The 24708-nt window shown below is 33.2% G+C and overlaps 1 pseudogene; it reads right to left on the bottom strand.

Annotated features, from left to right (window-relative positions):
* Positions 1–11047: 11047 nt before the first annotated feature.
* LOC126702824 (probably inactive leucine-rich repeat receptor-like protein kinase At5g48380) lies at positions 11048–14283 on the bottom strand (annotated as a pseudogene).
* Between the last annotated feature and the right edge of the window lie 10425 nt (positions 14284–24708).

The following is a 24708-nucleotide window of genomic DNA, read 5'->3' as shown; positions in this document are numbered from 1 at the left end:
AGTGTTTGTATGATGAATTGTTTAATTTAATGATTTCATTTTGCAATGACAACTCGCATGAAGCATATTTAGTAATATCATGAAAACGAAGCATATTTAGTAATGTAATGAAAATAATTTAATCAAGGAATTCTATCTGGATTTTCCTTGGTGAGGAAAAGATCCAAATTGAATAGATTATGGTAAAGTGGTCCATCCGAATTTTATTTGGATTTTCCTTGGTGAGGAAAAAGCCTTACATTGAAGGGTGCATTGTTGTTATTATTTTTTTTTAAAGCACTCCTTGTTTTTTTTCTTTGCTTGGCCATGTTCATGGGTAATTATTGAATACTCCCAGAATACCATAAATGTGTACTCTTCCCTTTCACATAAGAGTGGATTTCACTAATTAAATATATGGTTAGATTCAAAATTCATAGGGGAAGAGGGATTACACATCTATAGTACAAGAAAGTATATCATGTTTCGGTAATACCAACTTAGCATCTGTTTTGGTATTTCCTACCCAATAAATGAGTGACACCTGTTTCAAAAAACCACGTAATGAAAATAATGTTGAAAATTGAGGCCCTTATCAGAGTGACATCTGTTTTGATATTTCCTACCCAATAAATGAGTGACACCTGTTTCAAAAAAGCACTCCTTGTTTTTTTCTTTGCTTGGACATGTTCATGGGTAATTATTGAGTACTCCCAAAATACCAAACATGTGTACTCTTCCCTTTCACATAAGAGTGGGTCTCACTAATTAAATATATGGTGGGACTCAAAATTCATGTGGGAGGAGGGAGTACGCATCTATAGTATGAGAAAGTATACCATATTTCGGTAATACCAACTCAGCATCTGTTTTGGTATTTCCTACCCAATAAATGAGTGACACTTGTTTCAAAAAACCACATTAGACTACTTCAATAAATAATTAATTTATCTTCGCGATAGTATAGAAGATTGTGATTAATTTATTGGAGTAGTCTGATGTCGTTTTTTGAAACAAATGTCACTCATTTATTGGGTAGGAAATACCAAAACAGATGCTAAGTTGGTATTACCGAAACATAGTATAATTTCTCATACTATAGACACGTACTCCCTCCTCCCATATGAATTTTGAGTCCCACCATATATTTAATTAGTGAGACCGACTCTTATGTGAAAGGGAAGAATACACATTTATGGTATTCTAAAAGTACTCAATAATTACCCATGAACATGGCCAAGCAAAGAAAAAAAAAAGCAGTGCTTTAAAAAAAATAATAAAAACAATGCACCCTTCAATGTGGGGCTTTTTCCTCACCAAGGAAAATCCAGATAGAATTCGGATGGACCACTTTACCATAATCTATTCAATTTGGATCTTTTCCTCACCAAGGAAAATCCAGATAGAATTCCTTGATTAAATTATTTTCATTACATTACTAAATATGCTTCGTTTTCATGAAATTGTAGATTGGGTAGGAAATACGAGTGCAATGGACTAGCACTGCCACAGGCTTGAGCAATCAGGTTATCATCCAATGACCTACTACAATAATATTAATATACTACAAAAAATAACTAGTATACATTTTGGCCACAGGATTGAAAGAACAAGAATGTAGATTCATTTTTAATCCTTTGTAAATACGGATTTTGTATTCCCCTCCCCTATATAACATATCATATTGATAGTAGTATCAGAGATATACATCGTACTAACTGTTAAACCAATAGTGATACTTTTTTAAAATGTATTGGATAAAATATTGGGTTGCACCTGCATATACCGGAATTTTAACGAGTGTTTCAATCGATATAGATGTTTCAAGTACTGGAACAATAAAATAATTAAAAAAAAATGTTATTTGAGATAATACATTGCATTAATGTATTTAGGTGAATATTTGGTCTTATAAAATTGTAGATTTAAATTATATGTTTATAAACGTATAAATGTGTGTGTGTGTATGTATACGTGTACACACACACATATATAATGCTAACTTTGAAATAGTATATCGGTATTAACCAATATCAAAAAATTTCATTTCTTTTACAAAACTGAAATAGCCTCCAATACAAAATTGACTCCCTTGCTCTGTAAGCAGTTGATTGCGAGCTGGACAATACCAAAAGATGTGACAAATACATAATTACATGAAGCTTTGGCTACTTGATTCTTGTAAGTGAGCATTATGTTTTTCACTATTATTGCTGAGCATGGATTTCCTGGACTAACATCACCGTTTTTAATTTATTTTTTATTTTATTATTTTGATTTTGAAAGATGTATTATTAAGCAAAACTAAAAAGAAATAAATATTTTCTTGTTGCAAAGAAGTGGTTTAATTTGGGCCCAAAACTGACGTAGGCTAAAAGTTTAGGATGCCATAATAATGGGCCTAGCTGTATAATGGGTATTACTTATGAGTAGTTTCTATGGTTAAAGTAAGGGGCCATGGAAAATAAAATTTATAAGAATCTATATTGTGTAATCTTCTTGAACATGTTTAGGATTTTTCTTAAGTAAACAGATTATAGTTTAAAATTTAAACAACATGTTAGGACATATGTGATTCACTTGTTAGGAATATATGTCACTATTTTATGTAATTGACTAATCCTTTGACAAAATGCACTTTACTTGTAATAGGGTAGATATAGGTGTTTTTAATACTTTAGGAAACTGTGTTTCAAGATCAAGTGTTGAAGTCATCAAGTCTGTCCTAGAAACAAGCTGAGAAGGGCAAGTTCATTAAAGCTCGACAGCTAGCATGTGTCGAGATTTAAGAAGTTGTTCAACCCGTGTGCTCGACACCTGCTTAACAACTGCTCGACACCTCCTACCTGTCAAGGTTTAAGAAAGAATTAAAAATTCTGATCTGTTTTCTTGGAATTCGTGAATGTGTCTTTGGGACTTCTTTTCTCCTAACCCTAGACATATAAAATGATTATTTTAAGGGCCGTCAAAGAGGACACAAGTTGCACAAGTGTTGAGCAAAGTTTGTTCAAGCAATTTGTGACCGGAGACACAGTTTTGCCCTAGTTCATCTCTTCTGAAGAAGTTGCAGTGTTTGTGCACTGTAGGGTTTAATGACCAAGCATCTTTTTGATCTTCATCGTATAGATGAATTGAAGAACTTTGCAGCCAACAACCTTCTCTAGTTGGTGACTGAAGTCACGTATTGGGATCCGCACAATTGGTTAGTCATGTAGTTGGAAGCTATGCATCAAAAGGAGAAATTGTCATTACAAAACAAGTTCAATTAGGTACTGAGGTAAGGGTTCAACTGTACGTTGGTATAAGGTACTAGGATTCCTTTACTTGTAACCGCTTGTTGTGATAATAGTGGAATTTTGGGAGTAATGACCTGAAAATCACCTGATGGGGTTTTTGCCGTGTTGGTTTTTCCTATTCGTAAACAAATCACTATGTCAATTTAATTTTCGCTGCACTTTATTTAATTGGTGATTTGTTTGTGCTACCACGTGCTTTGCATGTTAATTTTATTAATTAATAAACTTGGATAATTAATCAATTAATTTAATCACAAGGGGTCAATACAATTGTTGTGGGTATAGGAGATGTTCGGATATTGTTGCCCAATGGGTTTGTTTGGTTACTAGAGAAGGTTCGACATATTCCCGACTTGAGGAGGAATCTAATTTTTGTTGTACAACTTGATGATGAAGGGTGTACAATACTATTTATTGGTGGTACTTGGAAGGTTACAAAGAGAGTTAGAGTATTAGCCCGTGAAAAAAAGACTGGTACTCTATATATGACCTCAAGTCCAAGAGACACAATTGCAGTTGCTGAAGCAAGTACTGATACAAGCCCATGACATCACAGACTTAGTCACATGAGTGAGAAAGGGATGAAGATGTTGCTGTCAAAAGGGAAACTACCAGAATTGAAGTTCGCTGATTTTGACATGTGTGAAAGATGCATCTTAGAAAAGTAGAAAAAAATGAGCTTCTTGAAAACTGGCAAGACAACGAAGGCTAAAAAATTAGAGTTAGTACATATTGATTTGTGGGGGCCTTCTCCGATTGCATCCCTTGGGGGTTCAAGATATTACATCACTTTCATTGATGACTCAAGCAGAAACGTATGGGTTTATTTTCTGAAAAACAAATATGATGTATTTGAGACTTTTAAGAAGTGAAAAGCTATAGTTGAGACAGAAATAGGTCTAAAATTAAAATGTTTGAGGTCAAACAATGGAGGAGAGTACATAGATGGAGGGTTCAGTGAGTATTGTGCTGCACATGGAATCAGGATGGAGAAGACTATTCCTGGGACACCACAATAGAACGGTGTGGCTGAGCGCATGAATAGAACTCTCAATGAGTGTGCTAGGAGTATGAGGTTGCATGCTGGATTACCAAAAACTTTGCGGGCTGATGCTGTTAGTACTGTAGCTTACCTGATAAATCGAGGACCAGCAATTCCCATGGAGTTCAAACTTCCTAAAGAGGTTTGGAGTGGTAAAAAGGTAAAGTTTTCCCATTTAAAAGTTTTTGTTTGTGTCTCTTATGTTCATATTGATTTTGTTGCTTATGGTAAACTTGATGCAAAGTCTAAAATATGTTTTTTCATTGCTATAGTGATGAGAAATTTGGCTATCAGTTTTGGGATGAACAAAACAGAAAAATTATTAGAAGTAGAAATGTGATATTTAATGAACAGGTTATGTACAAGAACAGGTTAACTATAGTGCCAAATGTTAAAGAGATAGATCAATAGAAATCTGAGTTTGTCAACTTAGATGATATTGACTGAAAGTACTGTCCAGAAAAGAGGTGAAGAAGATAAGGAGAATGTAGATTCACAGGTAGATCAAAGTACACCTATAGCTGAAGTCCATAAATCTTTGAGGACCATTAGACCTCCACAACATTATTCACCTGCCCTAAATTATCTCCTATTGATTGATGGTGATGAGCCAGATTGTTATGATGAAACCTTGCAGGATGAAAATTCAAGCAAGTGGGAGTTAGCCATGAAGGATGATAGGGAATCAGACATGGGAATTGACTGAATGGCCAGTAGGAAAGAAGGTTTTGCACAACAAGTGGGTATAGAGAATAAAGATTGGGCATAATGGTAGCAAGCGTTACAAGGCCAAATTAGTTGTCAAAGGGTTCCAACAGAAGAAGGGCATTAAGTACTCAGAAATATTTTCTCTAGTTGTGAAGATGTCAACAATCAGACTGGTATTGGGAATGGTGGCTGTAGAAAATTTATATCTTAAGTAGTTAGATGTGAAGACAGCATTCCTTCATAGTTACTTGGAGGAAGACATTTACATGATTCAGCCAGAAGGGTTCATTGTTCAGGGACAAGAGAATCTAGTCTGCAAATTAAGAAAAAGCTTGTATGGCCTAAAACAAGCTCCAAGACAATGGTACAAGAAATTTGACAGTTTTATGCATAGAATTGGGTTTAAGAGATGTGAGGCTAATCATTGTTGCTATGCTAAGTTCTTTGGCAATTCTTACATCCTTATATTGTTGTGTGTGGATGATATGCTCATTATAGGGTCTAGCATTAAGGAGATTAATGATCTAAAGAAGCAATTGTCAAAACAATTTGCAATGAAGGATTTGGGAGCTGCAAAGCAAATCCTTGGTATGAGAATCGTTAGAGACAAGGCTAATGGTACATTGAAGCTTTTATAGTTAGAATATGTGAATAAAATTCTCAATAGGTTCAACATGAATGAAGCTAAACCAGTGAGCACACCTTTGGGTAGTCATTTCAAACTAAGCAAAGAATAGTCACCAAAGATAGTAGAAGAAAAGGACCATATGAGCAAGGTGCCCTATGCCTCAGCTATTGGTAGCTTGATGTATGCTATAGTGTGTACAAGGCCAAACATTGCACATGCAATAGGAGTTGTGAGCAGATTTATGAGTAGGCCAGGAAAGCAACATTGGGAGGTAGTCAAGTGGATTCTGAGATATCTAAGGGATTCATCAGATACATGTCTTTACTTCACAGGTGCAGGTTTGAAACTACAAGGTTATGTAGATGTTGATTTTGCTGGTGATATTGATAGTAGAAAGAGTACTACTGGGTTTATATTTACTCTGGGTGGTACAGCTATATCCAAGGCTTCAAATCTACAAAAGCTTGTTACTTTGTCTAATACAGAAGCTGAGTATGTTACAACAACTGAAGTTGGAAACGATATGATTTGGCTACATGGCTTCTTAGATGAATTAGGTAAGAAGCAGGAGATGGGCATTCTACACAGTGATAGCTAGAGTGCAATTTTTCTTGCTAAAAATTCGGCTTTTTATTCAAAGTCGAAGCATATATAGACAAAATACCACTTTATCTATTACCTTGTTGAAGATAAGCTGGTAATACTTGAGAAGATTTGTGGATCTAAGAAACTGGTAAATGTATTGACTAAGGTGTCACTATTAAGAAGCTGAAGCTGTGTGCAGCTTCAGTTGATCTTCTAGCTTGAGGGCAGGAGGATGAGTTGCAAGGATGAGGGATTGTTTTTGGAGGATTACGGTTGATGTTGGTGATTGAACTAGTCTCCAAGTAGGAGATTTGTTGGACTTTGTGGAGCCTAGTTATGTTTGATCTGGATGACGACCTGACCCAACCCGAAACGATGTTGTGTGGTTTTTAGTGGGAGATTTTCTGAGATTTAGTCCATGGAGCGGAGGCTTAGGTTGATAGGCCCAAGCCGTAGCGCTCATGGAAAAATTTTTGGGCCTGTTTTGTTGTGGCCCATTATGAGTCCTGTGCCCAGGATATAGAAACCATTGTTTTGGTGATTAGGGTTACTTGATGCATTTTTGAGAGAGAGAAAAAAAGGTACTACCACACTCTATATTTTTCCTTGATAATAGTGAAATCCCTGCAACTCAATGGACCTAGGCAAATTGCCGAACCACATAAATACTGTCTTGTGTGTGTGATTATTTTTTCTTTGGCATGTGTTTTCTTCATTTTGTTTCTCACAGGTTTGGGAATTTCATGTTATTTCCCTACAACATAAAGTTACACAAAAGCTGAAAAGCCAATTTAGCCAAAAAGAACTAAAGGAGAGCCTAAGTTAGTAAGTCTAAGGGGGGTGTTTGGTACTGTTGTCTAAACAATAGTTTTTAGTGTTTAAACACCACAACACTTTTTAACTCACACGTATTTCCACAATACTTAAACAACGTTATTAGAAATATCTTACCAAACAGGCTAAGCTAGAGCAGAGAATAAGAGAGATTACAAAAGACAAAAAAATAGTCAGTAAATCTAAGTCTAAGTCAATACACTGCATTATCAAAAAATAGTCACAAGTTAGACTATGAGATAGAGAAAAAGTGAGAGAGCACCGCTCTTAGTCAGAGGCTCATAGCAGAGATGAGATAGAGAATTGAAGAACCTTGATGTTGCCTGAGGTTCTTATTTCCCGATCTTGCTGTCATTGTCAACTGCTCTAGGTGTTTCTGTTGCAGCTGTTGCTGATTCACTTTTGCTGAGGACCTGAGGTTCTTATTTCCCTTTAGGTTAGGAATTTTTTTGGTTTAAAATTTGATTGGGTATTTAGTTAATTAGTTTATAGAAATTTAATTATTATTATTTTTTGTTGATTTAAAAATCTACTTGAGTAGTGAGTGAGGTCCAGATTGATCTTGGGCATTTTTCCTTGAGTTCTTTTTGGTCTTGCTATTATTATAATTTTTTTTTTTCAGATTTTAGTTCAATAAAATTTTTTGGGCTTTTTCTTTTTGCTTGAAGGGCCCTAATATATTGTTAAGTGGACCAAAGTTTATTTTTATTGGACATAAAAAAAATAAATTTGAGCGTGGTCACAATTTTTTTTTTTTTTTAAGGATAGACAAATATAAATTTATATATATATATATATATATTATAATTTTCAAGTCAGGGTGGTCTTGTGACCACCTTGGCCTCAACGTGCCGCCACCCCTGGGGTTAAGGACTAGTTTCATTAATACTTGAATCTTCAAAAAAGTAGTTTGGAAGACCTAGTTGGCTAGTACTAGTCAAAGATGACAAAATTTAGCTACAAAATTAGTTGTAGCCCAAGACTACAACCTTACTCAATATCTTTTTATTGGATATGAAGTTTGATAATTCCACTATTGGATTACATATTCTTCTTAAATCCTCCAACTTACAAAATTTTTAGAAAATTAAAGATCAATAGCTATGTCATCAATAAATTATTTAAATTGCAAGTTTTTGTAGTTTAAAATTACATATAAAATGTAAACTTATAGATAATATAGTAAATAATATTTGATTGACACAAAATTTGACATGTGTATTAAGAGCATGAAGAACATGCAATTCAATGGTTAGATTTTCAAAATATATAGTAATATTTATTTCATTGAGTAAGATTAAAATCTTAAGGTATAACAAATTTTGTAGTTAAACTTTGTCTGTCAAAAAATGCACGTAGAAAAATTCAAAGTCTGCAAATGAAGGCAATGGAAAGGATGGTTAGTATTGTCCAGAAAGTGGAAAGTGAAAACCTCTCTCTTATACCAAATTGTTGAACAGAAGACGTGGCAGGGCAAAAAAAATTCTATTATCTTTACTTACACACGATTACAGCACATTGAATTATGGAAAGCCTAGAGTGGCCCACTAGACTCACAAATTCCACACTGCAAAGTTATCCTAGCACACTTGGCCTTTACAGAAAAAAGTATTTTGTATCAAATGATACTATGTCATCTATATCAAAATTCAATAAACAAGAGATATATGCGAAAAAATAACTACCCACTAATACATGTCTTTTAATTGTTAGTGGGCTAGTTATTTTTGCTGATATGTCTCACATTTATTGAATTTTGATACCGTTGACATGGTATCATTTGATACCAAACACATTCTTGGCTTTTACAAGACACACACCAATTTTCTAGACACATACGAACACTTAGACACAGTTACTCTTAACCAGACATGGCAAAACCAGTCAGAATTTTTTGACCCGACTCAACCCGTACTCAATGTTTTTGACCTAAAGCAAAAACGGGTTGACCCGTGACCTGACCTATGTTTTTAGCGGATCAACCTGACCTGACTCGAACCCGAACCATTTTTTTAAAACTTTTTTTTTGGTAAAAAAAATAGTAAAATTAAGAAAATATTGGTTTAATTGTTTGTTGTGAGTTTTAAGGAAACAATTGATACATTTACATAATTGCGTGCAAATTAATTGAAAGATGAATGGTTGAGTATTCTGTAATGAGTAAAGAATTTTAGATATCAAATAACAAAGTACATGCCAAGATAATCTGGTTACAGTAGAGTTAAAACATAGATTTAAAATTGTAGATGTGTGAGAAACATTCATAAGTGTGAAAATAGTGAAGTCAAAGTATCAAATTATCATAAATTATGAATGCTTAGACCTATTTTTCAACAATTTATGTCCAAAATAAACGGCTTTTCAAAATAAATTATGATATTTCCTAGAGTGTGTGTTGCTTAACAATGATATGATATTCATAAAAGAGACCATGTATAAATAAGTAAACAATCAAACTTTAATATATATCTCAAATTGAAATAGAGTGCCAACCATAATTGATAATAGATTATAAAATTAATTTTCAATATTTTAAATTTCTTATATGTTTTTATTCTTTATCAAATGAGTTATCCAATAAGTCATTTGTAATTTTGTTTTATATTTTGGAATGTTGATATTGTGTAGAAATAAAACTTGTTTATTTGTTTTACTTATCTTTGTGTTATTTTGTTTTAGATAGCAATGTTAGAATTTGTATAATTTTAAAATTATTGAATGAGTATTAATAAGTTTAACTGAGATTATTCTTGATATAAATGGTGAATTCAAAGTAATGCATTTTAATTCAAGTAATTTGTTGCATAACTTTCCAAATGACAAGTACATGTTTTCTTTATTAAAAAAAAAAAAAAAAAAAGCCCATGTGAAAAATACGGGTCAACCCGACCCGACCCACAATCCAATTGACCTGAACTTGTTTTTAACCCGCTTAAAATGATCCATTTTGACCCGCAACCCAATTGACCCGACTCAAACCCGATCTGACCCGCCCGTTTTGCCATGTCTACTCTTGACTTACTTTTCAGAAAAGTTTAGGATTATAAAATTTTTCCAATTAATGAATGTAAACGAAATTTCTCTGAGCTTGTCCAATAATCTGTTGGTTTCGCGCATTTGGGTGGAGGATATGTCCCAACCAATTGTTTTTCTTTTGTTCCTATTCGTATTTATCCTCGAAGTTTTTAATCAACAGAACTTTGTAGGCAGAGTTTAGTTTATTGAAAAGGGGTTTTATGTCCAAATCATTTTTGTGATTTATAATGTTGAAAAAATCTTATTTAATACCAAATGGAAAATTCTATTTTTACCTCAAATAATAATATAGTGGATTTATTGATATATCACACAAATTTATTAGGAATTCCATACACAAGAAGATAAATTTAAAAAAAAAAAAAAAAAAAAGTAGTATCCAATGCACAAAGCAATAAACAACAGCCAAGCACAACATTTTGGCAAATGGAAAACCAATGAAGAATTCCTTCAAAGAAAAACCACTCCAGTATCCAATTGCATAGAAAATTCACTGGGAGAACCAATTACAATAGTCTACTTGAAAAACATTTATACAACTAGTCTCTCTTTGTAACCTCAACAAATGTCCGGTTTCCCCTTCCCACTGCAGTGGCTCCAAAACCTCTAGAATCCTTATTTTTTTTATTCTTAAATCAGGGGATAAAGATAACAAAAAGACAGTGAAGGGCAGAAAAAAGATTACATTAAGAAAATGTAACCCAAATAACGTTTGGGACAGCAAATATGTTACATATATTTCGAAATGTGAAAGCTACAATTTGTATGTCATGCTTCAATTGGTGTGTGCAATTTCTACCTCAACAATTTCATTTAAGCTGCTTGCAATAGCAATTTCAGATTGCATCAATATCTCATAGTCATTTGTGATGCCGTATCGCTCCCCAAAAGTACTTATTGTATTGGTTTCAATTGAGCTACTTGCAATAGCAATTTCAGGTTGCATCAATATCTCAGAGTCATTTGTGATGCCATCTCTCTCCCCGAAAGTACTTATTGTATTGTACAATTCAAGCATTGTTGGCCTTTGACTAGGGAAGGGGTTAAGACAGGTATATGCAATTCTAAGTAACTCAAAGATTTCATCATCAAATCCTCTTCCAATCAAAGAATTATCAATAACACTATAAAGACCAGATGAATTGCTCAAAAGGTAAGTTATCCAATCAAAAAACTCCCATTAAAACCATATGAAAAACTGTTAATTTCAATGGGTTCCTTTCTTGTAATTAGCTCAAGAAGTAGAATTCCAAAGTCATAGACATCTTTTTTAACAAAACCCAACTCCCTTACCCCACTGTCTACAAAAGAGCTATTACTTGTGTCAATGACAGTTGAATTCATGAACATTAACCCTCCAGAACTTGATATTTTTGCCCCACCAAATTTTGATATCTTGGGCTCAAAATTCATATCTAATAAGATAGAGTTTATAGAGTTTGAACCTAAGTTGAGATGGACCACTCAGAAATCATACTTATGGTGAAGCCATGCTAGGCCTCTTGCTATCCCAATTGCAATTTTAGTCCTCAAAGACCATTCCAAGATCTTGTCCTTGAGTTCTCCTTCTCCTACATGTAGCCAATCATAAAGGTTGCCATGCAATATATATTTGTACACTAGAAGTTTTTCGTTCTATTCACTGCAATATCCCAAGAGGGGAACGAAGTTATCGTGTCTCAGTATACCCATAACTGATAGCTCAGATAGAAATTGTGTTTCATAAGATTGACAATTATTTAACCTCTTAACTGCAAGAGGCCATCAATTTGGAAGCACTGCCTTGTACATCATCCCAATCTTCCCCATTCCAATGACATTGTTTGTGTTGAAATTGCCAGTCGCCTCACTAATTTCTATAAAGCTCATTCTAGTAACCATTCTCTCCATCTGTGACTTAAATCATTTGCCATTTTTGCATTAGTGCTAATCAAAATTTATATAAAAAAATTTGACACAGATGTTTCTTTTAAGTGGTTGTACAAACTGTCTACTCGTGACAAACTGAGGAGAAAGTATCTCAATGGAGATCATTTCATGGAGGTGGTATATTGTATAACAGTTGCATACAATACACCTCTCACATTTAGATGCGTCCCATTCTTGCAGGGTCTATGCCCATGTGAGAGGAGCATTATTTGCAAGTATTAAACAAGTAAAAAATCTCATCTCATGAGGCACCCTTCTCGTATTTGGTTCTTCCCTAAATATCTATGGCACCCAAATGTGAGAGGGGCTCTCATAACATAATTTTTCAAAGGGCAAGAAGTAGAGAGTAAGGATGATCATTTAATGTTGAATAGAAAGGATCACGAATATGCAAGTAAAGCTTTCTATGTGGCGGTGTAAGAGGGCTTCTTTGATATTTTTAACATTGTTTTGGATTGTAATTAGGAGACAAATATATTTGTCATTTTTTCTTTTGAAAATAGTCTATTGCAATCATGTATTGGACAAAAAGAAACATGAAGATGGAAACAAATAGGCTCTAAGAGATTACCATCACGTTATTGCTTCTTTCATCAATGGAACACCATCGGGTTCCTGCTTTCATTAATTTATTGTTGTTCTTGGTTATTGCCTTCTTCACAAGCAATATTGGTTTATTACAAAACATAACAACTACCACTATGATTATTAGGTTCTAAATATTTAGAATCACATTTGTATTGTTGGCAAACCAAGAACAAAGCATGTCTAGACTAGGTTTTTAGGCAATGCATAAAAGTGGGTGTTTCAAGATTCAAGTCCAACTAAGTGCAGAAAAAGGGAGTGTGATTCGGCCTTACTTGACCGATTGAGAATTAGGCTCGATTGATCGAAAATCGCAAGAACAGTTTTTTTTTTTTTTTTTTTTTTTTTTTTTTTTTTTTTTTTTTTGTTCTGCTGATTTTTTAAAAGGCCCAAGCCTGCGAAAACTTTTAGGTTTTCATCTAAACTTCTCCACATATAAAAGGGAAACCCTAGCCACATTTTGCAAACTTTTGGAGAAGAATCTTGTGTGTTACTCTTTGTGAAATCTGAGAGGCTTTGTACCTTCTAACCACACAAGAATCTACCGAAACAAAAACTACAATCAAGCTTTGGTAGAACATAGTTGCTATGCTGCATCAAGATCATTATTGATGGTGATCTGAAACCTTTGAGTGGGATCTCAAAGTCACAAGCAAGGCGGCTTGGTTGGTGTAAATCCAAGAAGAGGAGTCCATGGATTCGAAGCTTGCATGTGGTCATGTCAGTAAGTTACTATTAGAGATAGTAATAGATTTAGGGTTAAATCTGATTGTAAAAATTTCAATTTCTAGTGGATTTGGTTTACCTTGAGAATAGCTAAGTTAAATCCTCTCCAGGTTTTTACCTTGAAACGGTTCATTTCATTGGATTTTTTGGGTCATCGTATCGTGTGTTATGATATATTTGTGTTTAACCTAGATCTGAATAATTAATCTAAGTAATCATGTGGTTAATATATTTGGTTAAAGAATCTAGTTTAAGGGGTCTAAACGAACAAACAATGACCATAGCGACAATCCAGCCTACCACAAATCCTTCTTTGCATAGAACAATAAACTTCTTAGGAGAAGGTTTGCAAGGTTCCAACAGAGCCCCACAAAGTCCCAAATTATTTGCATAGCTCTCTGCAGGAATGGTACAATGTCCCAGAATAATTGCATCACTCTCTACAGGAATGGTAAGATCGGAAAACACAGGCACCGGCCTTGATAAGAGATTGTTAGCAACACCAAACGTGCAAAGTCTCCGAAGCTGGTTAATTTCTGGAGGGATAGAACCCGTTAGCTGGTTGTTGTCAAGTCGAAGGACACTTAGATAGGTGCAATTCACTATGCTCTTAGGGATTTCACCAGCAAAATTGTTGGATGAGAGATCAAGGGTGTTCACGTACCTGAGCAGCATAGATAAGTCAGATGGTATGGTGCCTGTAAGGTCATTACCTGACAAGTCCAGACCCGTCAATGATGTGCAATTCCTGATTTCCGGAGGAAAGTGGCCCTTTAGCCCCTTAGCCCCATGTTCAACAGCCGGATATTTAGTACCCTGCTTTCATCAGAGTGCCAGCATTTGAGCCCAACAAATTTACAGATGAAACCTTCTATGTTGTTGCTGAAATTCCATGAATACTTGATGTAGTTGTAAGGGTCTTCTAGTGACTCTTTAATCAAATTATTATACAACAATTATACATTGTACGTAACATTTCAATAATGTCAATAATGTCCAGAAATGACCAAGCAAATATGTGAAGTAGAGCTAGGACGATTGACGAGTTTGGCACTATGAGCCATTTGCTTGTGAGTGCTTTGTAAGAATAATCAGAGGTAGAAACATTGTACTTAACTAGTTATATAGAAATATCAAAACAATCATTTTCAAGAAATTTCTAGCTGGAAAATTGATCACACGCGTTAATTCTTTAATTCTCGAAAAAGTGGTTTGGAAGAAATGGCTGAAATTTGAGCATTTTCTTTTTGGAGGATTGAGCCAAGTTTTTTGGAGGAACGTACAAAACGTAATTGCTGAGTCAGAAATCAAAAAAACAAAAAGAAATTGCTAATTCTATTTTACCAAGTCATGCAACCGTAAAGAATGGCAGACTGGCAGTCGAAAGAAAGTCCAGAGTATGTAAGTCGAAGTTAATGCCCCTTCAGCTCATTGAAAACGAAATCAATAAACAATTCTCAGTCATATATATATATATATATATATATATATATATATTTTTTTTTTTATTTAAACTAAACTTCTATGATATTATCCAATAATTGTCCGAGTGCTTAAAAATGACCAAGCAAATGTGTGAACTAGACCAGGGCCGGCTCAACAATTTGGGGGTTGTTGACGGCCTAAGGCGAAAATTTTAACTGAATCATTTTTTATATTTAAATATTAATTAAATAATTTATTGAATTTTTTATTTTTTATTTAAAATCTATTTTTCTTACTTTTTAAGATGCAAAATTACTAATTAAGTTTTTTATTTGAGTTCCTCCAACATTTGTAATTAAAAATTATAATTTAATTTAAAATATAGAATAATAAAACCTTATTATTACAACTTTTTTTACGCTTTGACCACTTTATATCATATACATCAAATTATCAATAAATTAGTATAACTAGTACAAATAGGTTGATATGACATGCATCAAATTATTAATTGGTGTGATAACTTATAATAATAATAATAATTGATAAATTAAAAGTAAAAGAGACGGTACAGTTGGTGGGATAGTGTGTGCCTATGCGTGTATAGTGTAACAGCAGCTGACTTAGTGAGTAGTCTTTACAGTGATAGTGTGTGGGGCCTTTGGGCCGGCTGGCTGTGCAGTGCTACAGTGCAAATATGCAGTGTTAAGTGTGCAATGCAGTCAGCAGCCCGAATTGAGATAGGTGCAATACCCCTTAGGGCAATAGCAATGGATCTTTGAGATTGAAACAAACTTTGCATTACTCATTTTAAAACAAACTCAAGATGAACTACCCATTTCTAAATACCACCCTCACTCAAGAGATCCACTTTACACAAGTATTAGCCCATAACCAAAACAATAATGGAAAATGGGTCGAAGAGATTTCACCTTTAACACCTCCATTTCAGCAATATATGGGAATACTCACTGCCTCCGGTAATTGGCGTGGTGTTAGTGTGGTTTATTTTGCTTTGGTGATGACAATAGGTTGTGGTGAGAAAATGGGGCCTTCAATTGGTCGACCAAGGGGTGGAGTCGTGGAGGAAACAAGAAGAGAAGAAGAAGGAAATGAGAAAGAGAGGGAGATGGAGATGGAGAGAAAGTGTATTGGTCCGTTTGGATTGAGGAGAAGGAAGGGGAAGTATAGTAGAAATAGAGTAGATTTAGTTCAAAATTAACTTATTTTCAGATAACTCTACTCTACTCTCCTCCACTCACACTCTTTTCCCCCTCAATCCAAATAAGCTCGTAAACTAGGAGGTGTTGGAGCAATAAGGGCCACTTATTAGAAATATCTTGGGGAAGAGATTACAAAAATACCCTCACTCCAATTATAATGCCATAGCCTTTATTTTTTTAAGGGCTAGGGCGTTACATGACTATAACATGTTGTTATGTATTTCTCCTTATCATATTTGGACCAAAATGGACGAATGGACCAAGTTGACCAAAATTGACCGAATTTGACTGAAATGGACCAAAGTGGATCAAAATGGACCAAATGAACCGAAATGTTACATTAATGTAACTCAGCAGGAGCTAGTAGAAATAAATGCAACGCTTTAGTTATTAGATATTACTAAGCGTTAACCCACGCAATGCGTAGAAATATATAATTATTTTTAAATGTGGTATAATATGTGATTTATTCTCTAAATTTTATTGTAGATAATTTATTCTTCCTATAAAATAAACAATTTCTAAAAGGAATTTATTTCTTTCTATTTTTACAATTTTTGGTGTTTTTGATTGATATTATTCTTTTTTGAAGGGGTACATATTTTTTTAATTATTGTTAGTTTGCATTATATTTTCCTAATTTCTTTTGGTACAACTAAAATTTTCAAGTTTCAAAATTTTCATGTTTTTAAGGAGATTATCATGATAATTAAAACTTATCATATAGTTACAATTGATATTACTCGAATAATTAATAGTACTCTCAACCTAAACTTTTCTTTAATTTCCTATTCTTAGAGCATTCACATCAGCTCATGCAAAAGTTCTTGTCTATTTTATCATAGAAACCTACTTTTTCTATTTTATGTATTTACTTTTCAAAACACCCCACATCAGATTATTTAATTTACATTACATTTCATTAAAATATCAATTTTTTTTTTATTGTTTCTCTTTCTTTACACACAATAACCACAATACTCTCTCTTCTTTCATCATTGGGATACATAAAGAAATAATAGACAACAAAATGCAGAATAAATAATGTTAATTAGTGTCAATTTACATGGTTACTTTAGCAAACTTGTAAATTTACACAATTATATACATGTACTGATGTGAGTAATTTTTAAACAAAACTATGTAAATTCTACACTTTTTTCTATCATACATAGACTAATGTGAATGCTCTTAAGTAGGTACATCGAAGTAGACTAAATTAGACAAAAGTGTATCGAATGGAGCTAAGTGGACTAGAATGGATTTTTTTTTTTTTTTTTTTTTTTTTGGTACAGACTAGAATGGACTGAAATTGATAGAATTGGATCAAATTAAACTGAAATGGACCAAATCGGACCAAATGCCAAACCGTAATTGGTAAGCATAACTTAGAAAATTAGCAATAATTATAATAAGGGTCATATTATCAAGTGCCTTAATGAACCATATTATGAAAGTTTTAAAACCACTTTAATGAGAAATATAAAAAGTTGTCAAAAAATTAATTTTTTTTTATCATTTTCCCATAAAAATGTTTCTAAAAATAGTTCCTAAACCAATGTCTTTAGGATATCTGTTAACATTTTTCTTATAATAATAAAATGATGTAAAACCAAAATCAAGTCAACATTTTTCAAACCTTGTTTATTGCAAAACACATTAAAAAAAAAAAAATACACCAACAAACTGGTTACAAAACAAAGCACAAATACCAAGCACGTTAAAACAAAGCACAAATACCCAAAAACCTAAGAGCATTCATAGCAGATGTGCCATATGCCGAATTTTTGGCATTTGGCACACCAAACCCCAAAATATAAGCCTCATGAGGTGTGCCATATGCCAAATATTTTGGCACACTGCTATAGTACCGTCTCAAATATGAGACGATACGGAAAACAATTGTAAAATTAAACATTATTATTTTATTGTGTTTTTCTCTCTCCTCTTCCACAGATATCTCTCTCTCTCTCTCTCTCTGTCTTCTCTATCTATCACCCTCAGACTCTATCTCATTTCTTCTCTCTCTATCACTCTCTATCTCTTCCCTCTCCTCCTTGCTCAAGATCACTCTCTAGTCCTCACCGCGATCTCACTGCCTCACTTTCCAGTCCACACCACCGATCTCGCCAGTCCTTGCCGCTGATCTCACCGCTGAGGTTTTGGGTCGATTGGGTTGGGATTTTAGAGTGATCGTTGGTTGAGTTTGGGTCAGCGTTTTATTCTCTCGTTTGTTGGTTGATTGATTTTTTTTTAAAGGGGGCGTTGGTGGATGTAGGTTTGTGCCAGTGGTGGCTGTCGGTGTTGTTGTGGTAATGGATATTGGTGGCCGGTGGTTGTGCCATTGATGTTGTTACTATTGTTGATGATAATGGGGAGGAGATAATATATTATTTTAATGTGTAGTTAATATTATTTTAATGTATATAATTGAATGATAAAACATCTGATGAATTATATATTGTAAAATGATGTGATAAAATAATAAAGTAGGCTTTTGGTGTGTCAAAATGACATTTTTTATGAAATAGCTAATGGTGATGCTCTAAGCTATATCTTAAGAACCTAAACGTTAAGAGTTAATAGAGATGTCTACTGTAACTCAACTTGCAACTTGTAACATTTTTTTTTCTTATCGAGTTCACGTTTTCTATTACCATTATTTTAGATTGGCAACAATTTGTGTACCCAAAATACGTGTGTTTCTTTAGAGGTAGAAAATTGTGGTGTTATTTTTTTTGTGAAATTCCATGACAATTGACATGTCATCGAAGAAAGTGAGGGGTTGTTTGGTAGTGTATTTTAAATAACAATTTCAGCGTTTAAACAACATTACACATATTTTTACACACTTTTTGACCCACACATATTTACAAAAATACAAACAATGTTACTAGAACAACATTATCAAACGAGCCCTGAATTTACGGGTGTTTTGCAAAATGTTATCCTACTCATCAACACTTCTATTCATTTCATTTCATCAATAGAAAAAAGCTTAGGAATGCCAAAATTATCTACTAAGTTGCATGGAGTCGGGTACGAGTACGTGAGTACAACATTTCTTGAAAACTTAGGGTATACATCTAGAGTACGGCTATTAATTAATTACTTAATATTTATTTTTATGTATATTTTAAATATTTTTAGAATCCATTTTCCTCTTCCTTGTTTGTGTGTGTTTATTTCTCAAAAAAAAAAAAAAAAAGCTTGAAAACATATCTAAAATTAATTATTTATGTGATGCCAAGGAGGTTTGGAGTAATTTTGTAATTATTTATGTGTTGTTGGGGTTTTATTATTATTATTAGTTAGGAAATTCAGATTTTGGGTTTGGGAATTTTATATAGTAGAATTATTATTATTATTACTAGTCGCTAACCCGTGCGATGCACGGGAAAGCTATTGATAACTTCCCCAATATGAAAAAAAAAATAATAATAAATAAAGATCATGGTATAAATTATATACCAAACCAATAAAATCTATCACATCCAATGAGATATCGTGATAACCAAGAGCTTGAGATCATATTTAGAAAATATATAACTAATATTAGTGCACTCTAATACAATTAATTACACAAATATAGTTAATTCCATACTCATTCAATAAAATATTTTTCATAATTACATTAATCATTCTTGATCCAAGATGTATCTAAATTCTAACATTGCCAATAAACAAAGATGCTAGACCTCAATGGGATTGAAAAGGAAATATAATGTCAATTTACACAATTGCTGAAATCATCACTTTCCACTATTGTGAGAAAGAGAGAGAGAGGTGGTTGTTGTGTTGCATCTCTTAAGAAGAATCTACCCTTTACATTTTTTTTGATGTAATTGACCCATAACAAAATAGATGTACCACATTCAGAGTATGCACATTTGGGAGATTAGAAGTAAAGGAAAATGAGAAAATGAATCCACGTAAAGTTTTTTTCTCTTCCTCTTGATGTTGACTTTTCCATCATCATCCAAAATCAAATTTAAGTACTCCTCAAAGCCCTGTAAGGCATAAAAATTAACATTTGAACAAATTTACATGTATTCACTTAAAATTGTAACAGATGCAAAAAATTAGGTTGATATCAACCTTTGAACCAAAATTTAACATTTTAATGATTGCACATTAATCAGCAATTTTGCCATTGTTAGTTGCAACATATATCTTTTATTTGTGACAAATATGGTGCAATTTTGGCCATCAAATTTTACTCAAAAGCTAAGATTAGACAACCTCCATCCTGCATTACTCTAAGAAATCTATAGAACCCTTACCCTAAAATCAAAAAGAACATGCCACAACCATGGACAGGAGGCAGAACAAAAAAAATTACATGTTCACAAAGATTTCAAAGTTCTCAAGATGTAAATTTGACAATATCACCCCTAAACTTGCTTAATATACATAACATATAGCAAAAATACTCATCATAAATGTGATTAAAAAACTCCAGCACTAAATTACAACCCTCTACATAATATTTTTTTAAAGAAAAAACTATCCTTAACATTTTATCTTCAAAACATTATACAAGGAATGTTGCAAAAATTTGAAATGATTTACCTATATATAGCTTAACCATACTTGCTACTCCATATAATTCAAATCAAGGCGTTTGAATTTTTCCCCTCATCAATCAAATAGATTATCAACTAAAATTTTAAGAAAAGCATTACATGCAAAACCCAGAAAAGCCCAACATTGAAAAGGACAAATCAATAATTAAAAGTCTCTAAAAAACATTACCACTATCATGCAATATCCAATACAGCCACTTTTAATAAGCACTATGAGAAGCAAATATACAACAAAATACCATTAAATTGAATAACACATAATCAAGAATATACCTTCTTTTCTTATTAAAACTACACCATCTGGCATCGGTGTAGACACAAGAAATTCTTTGTAAACAAATGCAAACGCAAATGCAAGTTATAAGTTGAAGGAGAAAAAAAGGTTAATAACTATGTAGGTTGTCAAACATGATCACTTGAAAGCATATGAATATATGTTTTAAGGGTAACAATTCCTCAAATTCAATTTGTTCAAAGAGCCTACAGAATCAAAGACCAATCCTATAGATTATTGAGAAAATTAAAATAAAAGACATTGTGATGTCAAGTTATGTATGCCTCAAGCAATGTGTTCCAAGTTTGAGTCTTGAAATCAGCCTAACCCACCTCACCCAAAGCATTTTTTTTTTTTTTTTAAATTAGATAGTAAATATCTACCACATCAGTAACATTTATCATATATAAAAATATGGAATGATATTCTTACCAAATGAGATAATATCTCCATGTCGAACTTCGACTTTGACCCTATTCTTCCTCAACCTCTCCCAATTGAGATATGATATTTTCCCTGCAGTCAAAAATATATTCCAAAGCCAAAAAATAAATGCCGTTTCCAATTCTTTCAAAATCATCTATGTTTGTATATGCAATCAAGGAAGACTCTATTCAGCCATGCAGTAATAAGAGCAACAAAATATCCAATAATAAAAACCCAATATGCACTTTAAGATATTTCATCCACATAAAAGTAACATTCTAGGCAGCAAAAATCCAGACAAACATCAATTGCCCTACCATAGTTCAAAATAAGGAGCACAAGAACAAATACCCAATTGAAATTAGAAGGAAGAAAAGTTCCATGTACCTAGCATTTGTCTTCTTAGTAGAAAGTTCATGTCCTAAAAATATATGCATGAATTTCAAAAAATATATGCTGCAAACAAAAGCTATCTGCAAAGCAACAGCTACAGCCTAACTAAAAACATAAAATTAAGACCTATAAATTACAATTTGAAACAAACCAAGACAAAAATATTATATTACCCATTAAAATGTCTTTAAAATACACAAATGAATTACCCGCTATATGAAAAAAAAGAAAAAAGAAAAAAAAAACAGAAAATCTTCAAGACAAAGTAAGCCTAGAGTCATATTTATTTCATTTGTTTTTTGGGTCAGTGTCAGATTGCTAACCTTGATATTAAACTTAGATTAAAAAAAAAAAAAAAAAAAAAAAGGTTGAAGTCACATATATGAGACAGACAACTTTTCATTAAGCAATACCCATCAAGGATTGCAGCAAATTCAGGAAGTTTCGTTCAAAATGAAGAACCATCCAAAATTACAATGAAAGAAGTCCACAACTCACAGAGATAAACAAAAGTACAGAAACCCTAGTGACTGGGCAGAGATTAACAAAATAAAAATAAAAAACAGAGGAACGTAGTAAACCTACTGACATCATAAAGATGGATCATTCAATTGCGGCCCCCTGATGCAAGGAAGGACTGGTTATCTGCAGCTTCTTCGGAATTAGCCCCCTTTTTACTTGAGTCATGAGCACCCTACCAAAATTTCCAAAATTTTAATATTCTAAGATGCATAAGACCTAAACGCTTGTCAGAAAGCATAACTTGAAAGGAATATTTCAAAACTGCATGTAGGTGAATGCATTACCTGAAAGCATGAGTAATCAGAAGTTTGTAGGTAATGGATATGAAGTTTTCCCTTACAATTACCAACATTGAGGTACTTGCAAAGATTGAGAAAATTTAAAAGCATTCTTATTAGCTATGAACATTCACTGATTAGCTAAAATCAAGAAATTCAAAAACCTAAAATCAAAATTCTAAGTAGGAGTGGAAAAATTAAGAACCAATTGGAATCTAAATATCTACGAAAACATTCAATAACCTAAAAATCAAAATTCTATGTAGGAGTGGAAAAATTAAGAACCAATTGGAATCCAAATATCTACCAAAACTGAAAACCCAAAGAGTGAGAGAGAAAAACCTGAATGCCCAATGTTCCAAAGAGAGAAAAAAGAGAAAAGAAGTTGCCTGTGAAAGAGGAGATTGATGGTGAATCAACAGCAAAACCGGTTTTCCAAATCAACCCCCCCCCCCCTCCCCAAAAAAAAAAACTATGAACGTAGATATTAGGAAACAGACGATGGAGATGCAAAGGGAAAATGTGGTGGTGGTGATCCGTGGTGGCGACGGCGACAACAGTAGCGGCGACGGCGGTGGGAGGAATTGAGTTTTGGGTTTTGATTTTGGGGGAAGGAAAGGGTGAGTTTTAAGTGATGGGGGTGGAGAGTTTAGCGTGACAAAGTATCTGGTGTATTTGGTTGGGGAAGAATGATATTTAGATAATGCTGAATAATTACTGTATTTTGTAATTATAATATTAATTAATTAAAATATTTAATTAATTAATGCTGATGTGGAAAATTGTGGGTACTTCAAAGTTTCAGTTTTATATATACACTAGTCGCTAACCCGTGCGATGCACGGGAAAACTATTAGAAAATAATAAAGCATGCATATATTAAAAGACAATTTAAGTTCATGTGTGCTTGCAAGGGATACATACCTAAATAGTTCTTGAGGTAGAAATAAAAGCCTTATCTTTGAGATAAAGAACTGATGTAAACAAACTAACCTTTCATAAAACAAATTTAAAAAAAAATAATAAAAAAAAATATAAAACTGATGTCACGGGAAATTCAGCCACATAGTAGTAATATATAAATCTCTTAAAACCTAAACCTAAACCTAAACATAAGGACTAAATATATAAACAAACTAACCTTACAAAAGCTGAACTTTATAAGCTAAAATCTATACCGTGAGTTGTAGATCTTGAATGCTATACCGTGCGTTTAGGACTTCCTACATCTGGAGAGAGAGAGAGTTTGTAGAAACTAAAGAAAATCTCTCTATAGCTTAAGAAACACAATATACTAAAATCAAAGAGATAAAATTTTCAAATGACAAAATATTATAGATAATTTAAAAGAATTTTGGTTTAATTCTTGAACACCGCAACTCCATAAAATTCATACTAATAATAACATTTTACGATAGCGCAGTTAGAATTTTGGTAGAATTTTGGTTTAATTATTGAACACTGAATTGGAAATTGATTATATGAGTATTCAATGGTGAACAAAGTACTATGTATTAATTAATATATAAACAAAACTAACCTTACAAAAGCTGAACTTTATAAGCTAAAATCTATACCGTGCATTGTAAATCTTGAATGCTTTAGGGCTTCCTACATCTGGAGAGAGAGAGTTTGCAGAAACCGTGGCTTTATATTTCTTAACTTGAGAGAGGGGTAAAGTTGCTAGGGTTTTGAGGAGTTATAATTTTTATTTATTTTTTATTTTTTAAATATTATGCTGACGTGGAAAATTGTGGTGCCAGCAAAGGCTTCGGTTTTATATATATATAGATAATATTAATTATTATTATTATTTTGACTGATAGTAGAATTATTTTTGAGTTAGGTTGTTGGTATATTTTTGTTGTGGGCTTGGCTTGAGTTGGGTTACATTGCAATCTGGGCTTTAGTGTGAATTGGTTGGGTCGCTGGCTCATGTCTATTCAGGCTTGGTTGTTTGGGTTTAAACGTAAATAGAACTGGACCAATGAACATTCTCTCTATTCTCTCTCTCTCGCCCAAGGCCATGGCAGAAAGCTAAGCGCTCTGCCCTCATCGATTTTCGCCACCACCATCGTAGGCGGTAGTTCTCTATCGCTTTCTCTCTCTTAATTAATATTCTGCCTCATTTTGTCTGTTTATCACAACTCAAACCCCAAAATCAACTCAAATTTTAAAGCTTACCGGCAGAACTTTGGCAAGGGCGGAATGACATCATTGGTCACCGATATAC

The sequence above is a fragment of the Quercus robur genome, chromosome 10 (genome assembly GCF_932294415.1).
Source record: "Quercus robur chromosome 10, dhQueRobu3.1, whole genome shotgun sequence".
Taxonomy (NCBI): Eukaryota; Viridiplantae; Streptophyta; class Magnoliopsida; order Fagales; family Fagaceae; genus Quercus; species Quercus robur.
This window is presented reverse-complemented; position numbering and strand designations above follow the sequence as displayed.